At 48.9% G+C, this 10648-nt stretch overlaps 1 long non-coding RNA gene across 1 annotated transcript; it reads right to left on the bottom strand.

The window, feature by feature from the left end:
• Nucleotides 1-2406: 2406 nt before the first annotated feature.
• On the bottom strand, nt 2407-10369 carry LOC118980188 (uncharacterized). The gene is made up of 2 exons (XR_005065064.1): nt 9954-10369; nt 2407-2757 (listed from the first exon to the last, which is right to left on the bottom strand). It is a non-coding gene; the product is annotated as an uncharacterized LOC118980188 (long non-coding RNA).
• Between the last annotated feature and the right edge of the window lie 279 nt (nt 10370-10648).

Below are 10648 nucleotides of genomic sequence, written 5' to 3'. Positions count from 1 at the left end.
CTCGCCCTTCCCAGGCCTGGCGGCAGCAGCCCAGTGCTCCGTTCTCCAGGCCTTGTAGGCCCAGAAGATGCCAAGGAGACGGAATTCCATCGTAGAGCAAGGAATGTCTCCAAGTCTCCCGTGCAATCATTCATTCATCTAGCCATTCATTCATTTCATGCATTCATCACAAAGCCTTTGTTAGCTTCTTTCTCATTGGAGGGGGTAGTCATCCCCCCTTCCACAAATCCCCAAACCGTCACTGGGTCCCCATACCCCCGGTTCACTGGGGCTAGGCCGATGGGACAAGAGGAATCACGTGTCCACATAACGCCTCGTGAGTGCATTAGGTTGGGGCAGACGACGTCGTCAGCAATGACGAGGAGCTGGCACAGAGCTCTTACCCCAGGCCCAGGGTGCTGGCCATGACCCACTGACAAAGGTCCTCAGGGTCAGTGCTGTTGTTAGGAGAGACTTCCTGTACTTCCTCATTAATTCTTCCAAGTAATTCTTGTCGGGCTCGGATTTCATCCCCCACCCCACACTGGGCAGGGCCCTGGGGTAACCCCAAGTAGATGAGGCAGGGCTTGCTCTCAGGGGTCTAGAGAGTATGGTGGCCAGCTTCTAAGATGGGAATGTTCCTGGCCACCCAAGAAAACACACATTCCCCAGCTTCCCTTGTAATTAAGGGTGCCAGTGTGACCAGGCTCTGGCAAGTGGCATGTGAATGGAAGTGAAGCGTGCAACCTCCTGTCCTGCCTTAAAAGAAAAAGGGGCCCTTGTTCCCATCTCTCCTTCCACTGGCTGGAATGAAGATGCAACAGCAGGAACAAGAGCAACCGTTTCACATCATGAGGTAGAAGCTGTGTACTGAGGATGGCAGAAGAGCAAGTGAGTGGGAGTCTGGGCCCCTGGCACTATGGAGCCACCATGTCAACCCTGGGCTGGTTGGGGCTGTTATGGCAGTGGGACCTGTGTCCAAACAAACAGTCATCACAATGCAGCACACGTGATTCCAGTGTGGCCGTCAGCTCGACTGGGACAGCCGCTCTGTTGATGGACCTTTGGGTAGTTTCCAGTTGGGGCATCGTAAGTACAGCTGCTAGAAACATTCACGTACAAATTTTTCTGGGGACATGTGCACTTATATCTTTTGAGAAAATGTCTAGAAGTGGAATTACTGAGCTCTAGGGTAAGTGTATGCCTCACTTTATAAGAAACCAGTGAAACTTTTTCCAAAGTCCTTGTAACATTTTGTGTTCCCATCAGCAGTTTATGAGCTGTCCCATTGTTCCACGTTCTTACCAACATCTCCTGTTGTCAGCTGTAAAATTGTAATCATAAAATATCTTAATCGGGGAGGGAATAATAAAATAAAATACCTTCATCGTGAGACTTTGTCGTAGTGCCTCGTGGACCTGAATGGGCGCTTCCCAGATAACCGACGATGTCGAGCACTTTTAAACGTGCCCACTCGCCTGTTCACATATTCTTTGTGAAGTGCCTGTCCCAGCCTTGCCACCAGTTTTAATGAGGCACGCGCCCTTGGACTCCTGAGTTGTGGGCTCATCTGCCTCACCTAGACACCCGCCCTTTCTCCAAGTTTGTGGTTTCCCATTTCATTTTCTTAACAGTAAGCAGGCATGTTCGACTTTGGTGAGGTCGAACTGTTGATTTTCTCATGGTGAGTGCCGTCTGTGTCCCATCTAAGAAACCCGGTCCAGCTCACGGGTGATGAAGATTTTCTCCTGCGTCTTCTCCTAGAACTGGGGTGTCGAACTCATTTTCACCGGGGGCCACATCAGCCTGGTGGTTGCCTTCAAAGAGCCGAAGGTAATTTCAGGACTGTGTAAATGTAACTACTCCTTAACTAGGGGCAAGGAGCTCGGTGCTGCCGCCAGGTAGAAACAGTGTTCCGGGCCGGATTAAACCAGGCGGAGGGCCGGGTTCGGCCCCCCAGGCCTTGTGTTTGTCACCTGCGTCCCGGAAGCTTTATAGTTTTAATTTTTATGTTTAGATCTTGATCCACTGTGAATGAAATACGTATAAGGTGGAAGGTCAAGGTTCATTTTCTCGAGATGCACATCTGGTATCATTTGCTCTAAAGACTTCTTTTCCCATGAAAATGCTGTGACCCCTTCATCAGAAATCCAGGAGCCAGAAAAGCATGGGTCTGCCGCCGGGCGCTCCGGTCAGTCAGACCCATCTGCTCGCCTTGCCTCGATCTCGAAATCAGGCGGCGTAAGTTCTCCACCGTAGAGCAAGTTTTTCAGCTGCCTTTAGTCCTTCGAATTTTCTTGTCAGTACTAGAATCAGCTTGACATTTTGTGTGTTTTCACAAGGCTGCGAGGTTATAACGGGGGTTGTGCTGAATCTGCAGGTCAGTCGGGGAGGACCAACCTCTCAACCACGTGGTTAAAAAATTTCCATTTTCACCACTACATGCCTATTAGAATGGCCACAATCCAGAACACGGACAGCACCAAATGACGACGAGGACACAGGGCACCAGGAGCTCTCATCCATTGCTGGTGGGAGTTCAACGTGGTGCAGCTGCCCTGGAAGGCGGGCTGGTGGTTCCTTACAAAAGTAAACATATTTTTATCATACGATCCATGCAGTCATGATCCTCGGAGTTGAAAAGTTACGTTCACACAAAAGCCTGTGTACAGGTGTTTGTAGAAGCTTCGACCATAATTGCCAAAACTTGAAAGCAGACAAGATGTCCTTCAGCAGGTAAATGGATAAAGAAATTGTGGTGCATCCAGACTTTGGATACTGTTCAGTGATAAAAAGAGATGAGCTATCAAACCACAAAAAGACATGGAAGAAATTGAAGTTCATATTGCTAAGGGAAAGAAGCCAGTCTGAAAAGGCTGCATACTGTATAATTCAAATGATATAATGTTCTGGAAGAAGAAAAACTATGACACCAGTAAAAATATCAGTGTTTGCCAGGGGTTAAGTGGAGGGAGGGGAAAGTAGGTGGCGCACAGTGGATTTTTAGGGCAGTGAAAATATTCTGTGTGGTACTGTAATGGTAGATGCATACCGTTATACATTTGTCCAAACCCACAGCGTACACAACACTAGGAGAGAACCCTAATGTAAGGCATGGGCTTGGGGGGAGCACTATGTGTCAATATAGGTTCATCAATTGTAGTAAATGTGTCACTGTGATGGGGGGTGTTGATAATGGGGGGAAGTCATGCATGTGTGAGAACAGGGACTATATGGAAAATCTCAATAAATTAAAAGACTTGAAACTACACAGAGTGTGTTTCCTGCATAGAAGGGAATCGACATAGAAATCAATAACAGAAAGATCTCCAAGCACTTGGAAACTAAACAACGAGATTTTAAATCATCTATAGATCAAAGAAGAAGTCTCAAAGGAAATTGGAAAAAACATAGATCTAAATGAAAACAAAAACACAACATCTCAAAATTCATGGGATGTAGCTAAAGCAGCATGATGAGGAAAAGTCATAGCACTAAATGCTTATGTTAAAAAGTCTCAGGTCACTCAGCCAACCTCTCACCTTTAAAAAACTAGACTTTAGAAATAATTTTATGTGAATGAAATATCCCATCTACAAAGTATGAGCTTTAAATTCAGTTTTGATCTAATAACATACTGGTAAAAAATGTATTTAATGAAATTAGAAAAAGAAGAGCAAAACAAACCCCAAACCAACGAGGACAAAAATAAATAAATAAATAAATAAATAAATACAAAAGCAAAAATCCATAAAATTAAAATCAGAGAAACAATACAGAAAAATCATAGAAACAGAAATCTGGTTCTTTGAAATGATTGATAAAATTGAGAAACCTTAGCATGGTTGGCGAAGGGGAAAACAGAGAGCAGACACAGATCACCGATACCAGGAGCGGAGCAGGGTGCACTGCAGACACTGAGGTATCCAAGGGGTAACAAGGGAATGTAGTGAACAGCTACACACATACAGGTCTGACAACTTAGATGAAAAGAACCAGTTGCTTGGAAAGCACAGACTGTCACAGCCCACCCAGTCCCAAACAAATCACTGACTAATACTGTAACTATTCAAGAAATCGAGTTCCTAAGAAGAGAAGGGAACACTTCCAATTCATTGTATGAGAGAATTATTACCCAAACCAGGTAAAGACCTTACAAAAAAAGAGAAATACAGACCAATATTCCTAATGAATACAGATGCAAAAATCCTTAACAAAGTACTAGCAAACAAATTTGGCAATATACAGCAAGAGTTATATGTTGTGATGAGGCGGGGCTTATTGTAGGAATGTAAGACTGGTTCAACAGTTGAAGTCAATCAGTGTAATTCACCACATCACAGTCCAAAGAAGAAAAATCAAAAGACCATATTAACCTGTTCAGAAAAATCATCTAACACGATTCAACAGCTAGTCATGAAAAAACTCTAAGAAAACTAGGAGTAGAGGGGAAATCTCCCATCTTCCTCTGCCTGATAAAGAACACCCACAAAACAGCCTGTGAGTAACACACTTAACGGTGCAAGATGGACTATCCTCCCCTCCCCACGATTCAGACCAGGTGAGGGTACCTCCTCTCGACAGTCTCTGTCCAGTGCTGGGAATTTTTTTTAAAGATTTTATTTATTTATTTTTAGAGAGGGGAAGGGAGGGAGAAAGAGAGGGAAAGAAACATCAATGTGTGGTTGCCTCTTACATGGCCCCCACTGGGGACCTGGCTCGCAACCTGGGCATGTGCCCTGACTGGGAATCGAACCTGTGACCCTTTGTTTTGCAACCCACACTCAATCCACTAAGCTACACCAGCCAGGGCCAGTGCTGGGAATTCTAGCAGGAGCAATAAGGTAGGAAAAGGAAATGAAAGCCATGCAGATCAAAAAGGAAAAAATGAAAATGTCTTCCTTTGCAGATTAGATGATTGTCTATGTAGAAAAATCCTAAGAAAGCTATCAAAAGAAAAAAATCTCCCAGAACTAACAAGCGAGTTCACTGGATCTAGGACACAAAAATCAATTGTATGTCAATATATTAGAAATGAATACATGAAAACAAATTTTAAGTGCAATACCATCTATCAATGCTCAAAAAAATAAAATACTCAGGTATAAATAACAAAGCATGTGCAGGATTTGTGTGTGGAAAACCACAAAATACTGATGAAAAACATTTTTAAAATATCTAAGTAAAATAAATGGAGAGAGAACCCATATTCATGGATTGGAAGAATCAGCACAATAAAAACGTCAGCTAACCCCAAGTTCATATCTAAGTTTAAGGTAATTCCTATCAAAATCCAAGAAAGATATTTTTTAGACATAGACAACATTATTTTAAAACACATATGGAAAATCAAAAGAGTGAGAATATCTAACACGCATTTGAAAAAGAACAACGAAGTAGGAGAAGTCACTCTACCCAAGTTTAAAACATTAAACAGCACAGTTATCGAGTCTGTGTGGCATGAGGGGTAGCCACGCAGATCACTGGAGCAGACGGGAGGAGCGGAAAAAGACCTGTGCAAATATAGCCAAGGGACTTTTCACAAAGGGGTAAAGCGACCCAGCGGAGGCAGGACAGCCTCTGCAACAAATGGGGCCGGACCCAGTGGACAGCTATAAAAAAAGAATTGAATCTGAAACTAAACCTCACCCCTTGTACAAAAATGAACTGGGGATGGACTGCAGACTTAAATGTAAAACTATGAAATTTTTAGAACAAGTTGTAGGAGAAAATCTTCAGTATCTAGGGCTTAGACTTAAATAAAAGGCGTAATACACAATAGAAAAATTGAGAAACTGGATTTCATCAAAACTTAAAACTTTTGCTCTGCCAAGGACTCTGTTAAGAAAATAAAAAGATAAGCTCCAGACTTTACAGATCTCCCACCTAACAAAGAACCTGTATCTAGGTTATATAAAGAATTCTCAAAGCTGAACGGCAACAAACCACAAACACTCCAGCTAGGAAATGGGCAAAACACATGAAAGATATATCACTGAAGAAGGTGTGTGGGTGGCAAATAGACACATAAAAAGATATTCAACACCACTAGCCTTTGGCAATATGTAAATTTAGGCCACGATGAGATAACAGTACTATTAGAATAGCTAAACATTTTTTTAAATACAGCGACAATATCAATATCAGATGCTGGCAAGGATGCAGAGAAACTGGGTCATTCACGCATTTCTCTGGGAATAAAAAACAGCATGACCACTCTGCAAAACAGTCAGACAGGTTCTCAAACACCCAGCACGCGGTTACCATATAAGCCAGTAATTGAGCTCCTTGGCATTTGTTCCCTAGAAATAAAAACTTATAGCTACACTAACACCTGCACATAAATGTATGTTCACAGCAGCTTTATTCGTAACAGCCCCAAACTGGAAACAACGGAAACACCGACCAGTAGCCCAACGGTCAAACAAGCCATGGAACAGTGCTCAGCAGCAAAAAGGAGCGGACTCTGGCGCACACGGCTTGAACGGAGGGCATCTCAAGGGGATCACACTGAGTAGAGAGGCCACTCTGAGAAGACCACGTGCTGTGTGGCTTCAGTGGCATAACATTATTTAGGTGACAAAAGCATAGAGACAGGCCATAGGTGAGCGGTTCCTGGGGGAGGGCGGGCCGGGGCAGGGATTCAGCGTGATTACAAAGAGGCAACATGAGGGAGATCTCGGTGGTGTTTGGATGTCCTATGTCTTGATGCCAATGGGAGCGGCAGGCTTCTACACAGGCGATAAAACAGCAGAGACGCCTACACACGCTCCTGCCAACCCTGATCTCGTGGTGCTGCCCTCCGTTCCACCACGTAAGACACGACCCCTGGGGGCACCAGCCGAGGGGTGCCCAGGGCGCTCCAGCTACCTGTGGAGCGTCTGTGAAGCTGTGATTCTTTCAGGAAAAAAAAGGTTTTTTTCTTCTAAAGAGGAAGGGAAAAAAACACGCCAACCCAAGAATTTTATACCCAGCCAAGATGCCCTTTTGGAATGCTGGTTAAGTGGTTGTTTTAAGATTTCACTGATTTTTCTCTAACTGAAGAGACTTTTCACCAGGCAACCCGGCCCGCAAGCAACGCCAAAGGGAAAGCGTTCAAGATGGAAATCAGATTTTCAAGAAGAGCAGAAGAAATGATAAATGTCTGGGTGAACAGAAAAGATCCCTTTTTCCTCTTAATTTCTGTAAGATACATAGGGATGTCCAAAGCAAAAAACACACGTGTATACACAGGGGAACGGCACTGTGAAGGGTGGCGGGTGGGAGCCGCGTGACCGGCACCATCGCGAGGACACGTTTCCTGTGGGGCGGCTCCATGTGGACCCCAGCTGAACAGTCCGAGATACGGGGACGTGTATTTGAACCCCTGATGCAGCAACAACAGCAGAAAGGCCACCCAGAGGAGGTAGGAGAGGAGGTACAAAGGCGCAAAGTGCAGGAGGCACGTTAAATATAAAGACGCAGGATGAAAGTAGACGGACGGGTGAAGAGACACACGCCAGCAGCGAGGCAAGGGAGCTCGGTCCCGGACTCTCCCCGACCCTCTCTCTGACTTCACTCCCAGCACTGTCCGGGGTCCCCTCCCGGGGGAGGCCTGCTGAGACACCACAGTGAGGTGGGAGCAACAGGGTGCTGGGTGCTGGGGCTGCGTGACCCGGCCCTGCCCGCGGCCAGGCCTTCTTATCACACCTTCCCGCCCAGCAGGGAACCGCAGCCTGGGTTTGGCACCTGCACAGGGTGCTCCGCGGGGAGCAGCAGATTCTGTGGGTCCTTGGGGGTCTGTTGGTTCTGGAGGTGCCCTTGTCTTGGTGCAGAGGGATCCAGGCAGGGACTGGCGGAGCCCTACCGTGTGCCAGGCCTGTGCCAGGCCCTAGGGATATGTCGGCGAACAAAGGAAACCCAGACCCTCACCTGGAGGAGCTCACATGGAGACGGGTTGAGGAGGGGAAAGAGTAAAGAGCAAGCATTATAAAACAGAAATGATAACGTTTGTCAGAAGGAGGTGAGTGCTATGGAGATAGCAAGTCGGGGTGGAGGGCTGGGGCATGGAGGGCTGGGGCAAGCAGGACTGGGGCTGGGTAGGTTGCTCTGGGTAGGCTTCACGAAGAAGTGACGTCTGAGCCAAGACTTGAAGGAGGGGTGGGAGGGGGCCACCCTATCAGGTATCGTCTGGGGAAGAATCCAGGCAGAAGAAACAAAGGGAAGCCCGGAGGGTGCTGGGAACAGCATGGGGCTCAGGGGGCATCTTCAGGCGCCTGGGCTCGGGAGGGTGAGCGTCACTGAGATACACCTGCCACTTGGGCCCCCAAGGGCCAGGCCCCTGCTCTCTCCCTTGACTGACAGATGCAGGCCTCCCAGCGGGCGACCCTCTGGCCCCGCCCTTCCTAAAACCCAGGACCCATCGCCATGCCCACCGTGTGGGGCTCACCCCCTAGGCACGTGCCCTAATGGACGTGGAAATTGTTCTCTCCACGTCTCATCCTTGGACACATTTGTTCCCAAACCCTCCTTCGAGGCCTTTCACGAACCCAGAATCGTGGCCAGGCCCCCAACACATCCATCCCTGCTCCCAGCAGGGCCCGGCCTGGCTACTTGTCAGCACTCATGGAGTCCCCACCTTCCTCGCTTGCTCATAGACCTGTGTCCCTCCAGAGGCCCCCTCTCAGCACACCTCCAGAGCCCGCCTTACCCCATGTCTCCCCCGCCCCCGGCTGGTATTAGCCAGGCCCATGAAGGAGTATTCCCCCAACACAGGTATTGGATATTCCAAATAAAATCCCGCAGCCCTCGTGAACCATCTTGACTGCTGAAATGCCCACAGGACCTGGGATTAGAAGCTCTACAGCTCGTGCGAGATGAGGGGATTTTATTTAGTGTTTAGGATTTATTTGTTCCTGTCTGTGTGGTGGGGAGGTGTTGCCCAAACATGTATTTAAATCAAGTAACTTAATCCACAGAGTTCAAGGCTGACATTGCCCTAGGAAAAGGGTATTTGCATACACTAATCTCTTAACAGGCACAAGGAAGGTTGTGTGGGAGAAAGCCGGAGACCTGGCATTGGAGGATCCCCCAGAAATCACCAGGTGTCCCCTTTCTGCTCTCACCCATCTCCTACCCACCCGGCTGGCCAGACGGATGGACGGGGTATGCACCTGCCCTGAACTTGCCGGTGCCTGGTGTTTTTCTGCTGAAGTAACAAATGGATGAACGGGTGCATGGTAGGAATGATGCTTTAAACGAAAAACGTGGGTTTAACGGCACAGCCCCCCGACTCTCCTTTTCCAACAGATACTGGTGGGCGGGACAAGAAGCAACCATGTGGCCTTTGCTGGTTGGGGAGAAACTACCAAGAGACTGAGAGAACACGGGGCGCTGTGCGGGGAGAGGCGTGAGGACACCCAGTGTCCTGGACATTCCTTCGGGAGACCTCTCTGAGGAGGCCAGGAGCAGAAGGAAGCAGCCGAGGCAGAGGGCGTCAGTGAGGTGGGAAGAGCTGGGGGCCAGTGACAGTGACCACGGCCCCGGGGTCAAGGGTGGGTGGGCGCCAGGATGGCAGGCAGCGTTCTGGCCTCGGGGGCCTTGGGGAGTTGGCCTTTCTTCTGAGCACGGGCGAGGGGCAGTGGTGAGGGTGTGGGAAGCAGAGCCACCTTTCTGGAACAAAGACACCAGGTGACAAAGTGAAGACATGTGAGGGCCCCACCCCAGACGGCAGCCCATGCAGCCTAATCGCTCACATGCACGCACGCACTCGCTGTCACTCATGCACATGCACACTCACACATGTACGCACGCTCACACATGTCCAGACACACACACCTGTAGCCTGAAAGCAGGAGGGAGCCTCCAGCCTCCGTAAGAAGGCAGGTCAGTTAGAGGCCCAGCCTTTGCTGACCTTGACCATGCCGCAGGCCAGGTGGAGAGGCAGGTTTCCCTTCTCGGCAGCTCCAGGGAAGGAGCCAAAGACTGAGACCCACCTGCAAAGGTGCCAAGGGCTCCTCGGGGCGTGAGGCTCTGGGCCTCACTCCAGCAGGTCCCCCAGGGAAGAGGTGGCCGCTGCCTGTCCTCGTCACCCTCCGCAGCAGCAGCAACATCAACAGCTGGCACTTCTTGGGAATCTGGGGTGGCCAAGTTCATTTCACTTCCTCTTGAGAGACGGCAAAACCTAGGAAGTGGCTTCCCCAAAGTCACCGAGTTCAGAAATGGTGGGGGCTGGATCTGAACCGCTGTCCTGGCTGAGTGCCCAGTGGTGCCCCTTCACCAGGTACCTGACCCCTCCCTGCCCTGTGGGGAGCTGAAGCTCAGCAGAATCTCATTTATTCCAGGCCCCCTCCACTGAGAATTCCTGAGTGGGGAATTCTCCCGTGCACCAGGCTGTACTGAGCAACAAGCAGCAGAGACAAGACTGACGGTAACAACACAGCTAACCGGGGGAGGAGGTGGCTCCCGGGTGCACATAGTGTTCTCACAGTAAGTGCGCCACTCACAACCGAACCTTCGCCAAAGCAGCCCGAGCCTGTGCAGCCCCAGCTCACATCACACCAGGTGGGAAGCAGCGGGGTGGCACCCCTGGGTCTGGCTGGAGAAGGGCCTGCTGTGGGCTCCTGGCCGTGTGACCATGCGCCCTCTCTGAACCCCAGCTACCCCGCCAAAGGTTTAAAAACCATGGCTG

Source organism: Sturnira hondurensis, unplaced genomic scaffold, assembly GCF_014824575.4.
Source record: "Sturnira hondurensis isolate 20B ecotype Veracruz unplaced genomic scaffold, ASM1482457v3 Scaffold0022908, whole genome shotgun sequence".
NCBI classification, from domain to species: domain Eukaryota; kingdom Metazoa; phylum Chordata; class Mammalia; order Chiroptera; family Phyllostomidae; genus Sturnira; species Sturnira hondurensis.
The sequence above is the reverse complement of the archived record's forward strand: the minus strand, read 5'-3'. Positions and strand labels throughout refer to the sequence as shown.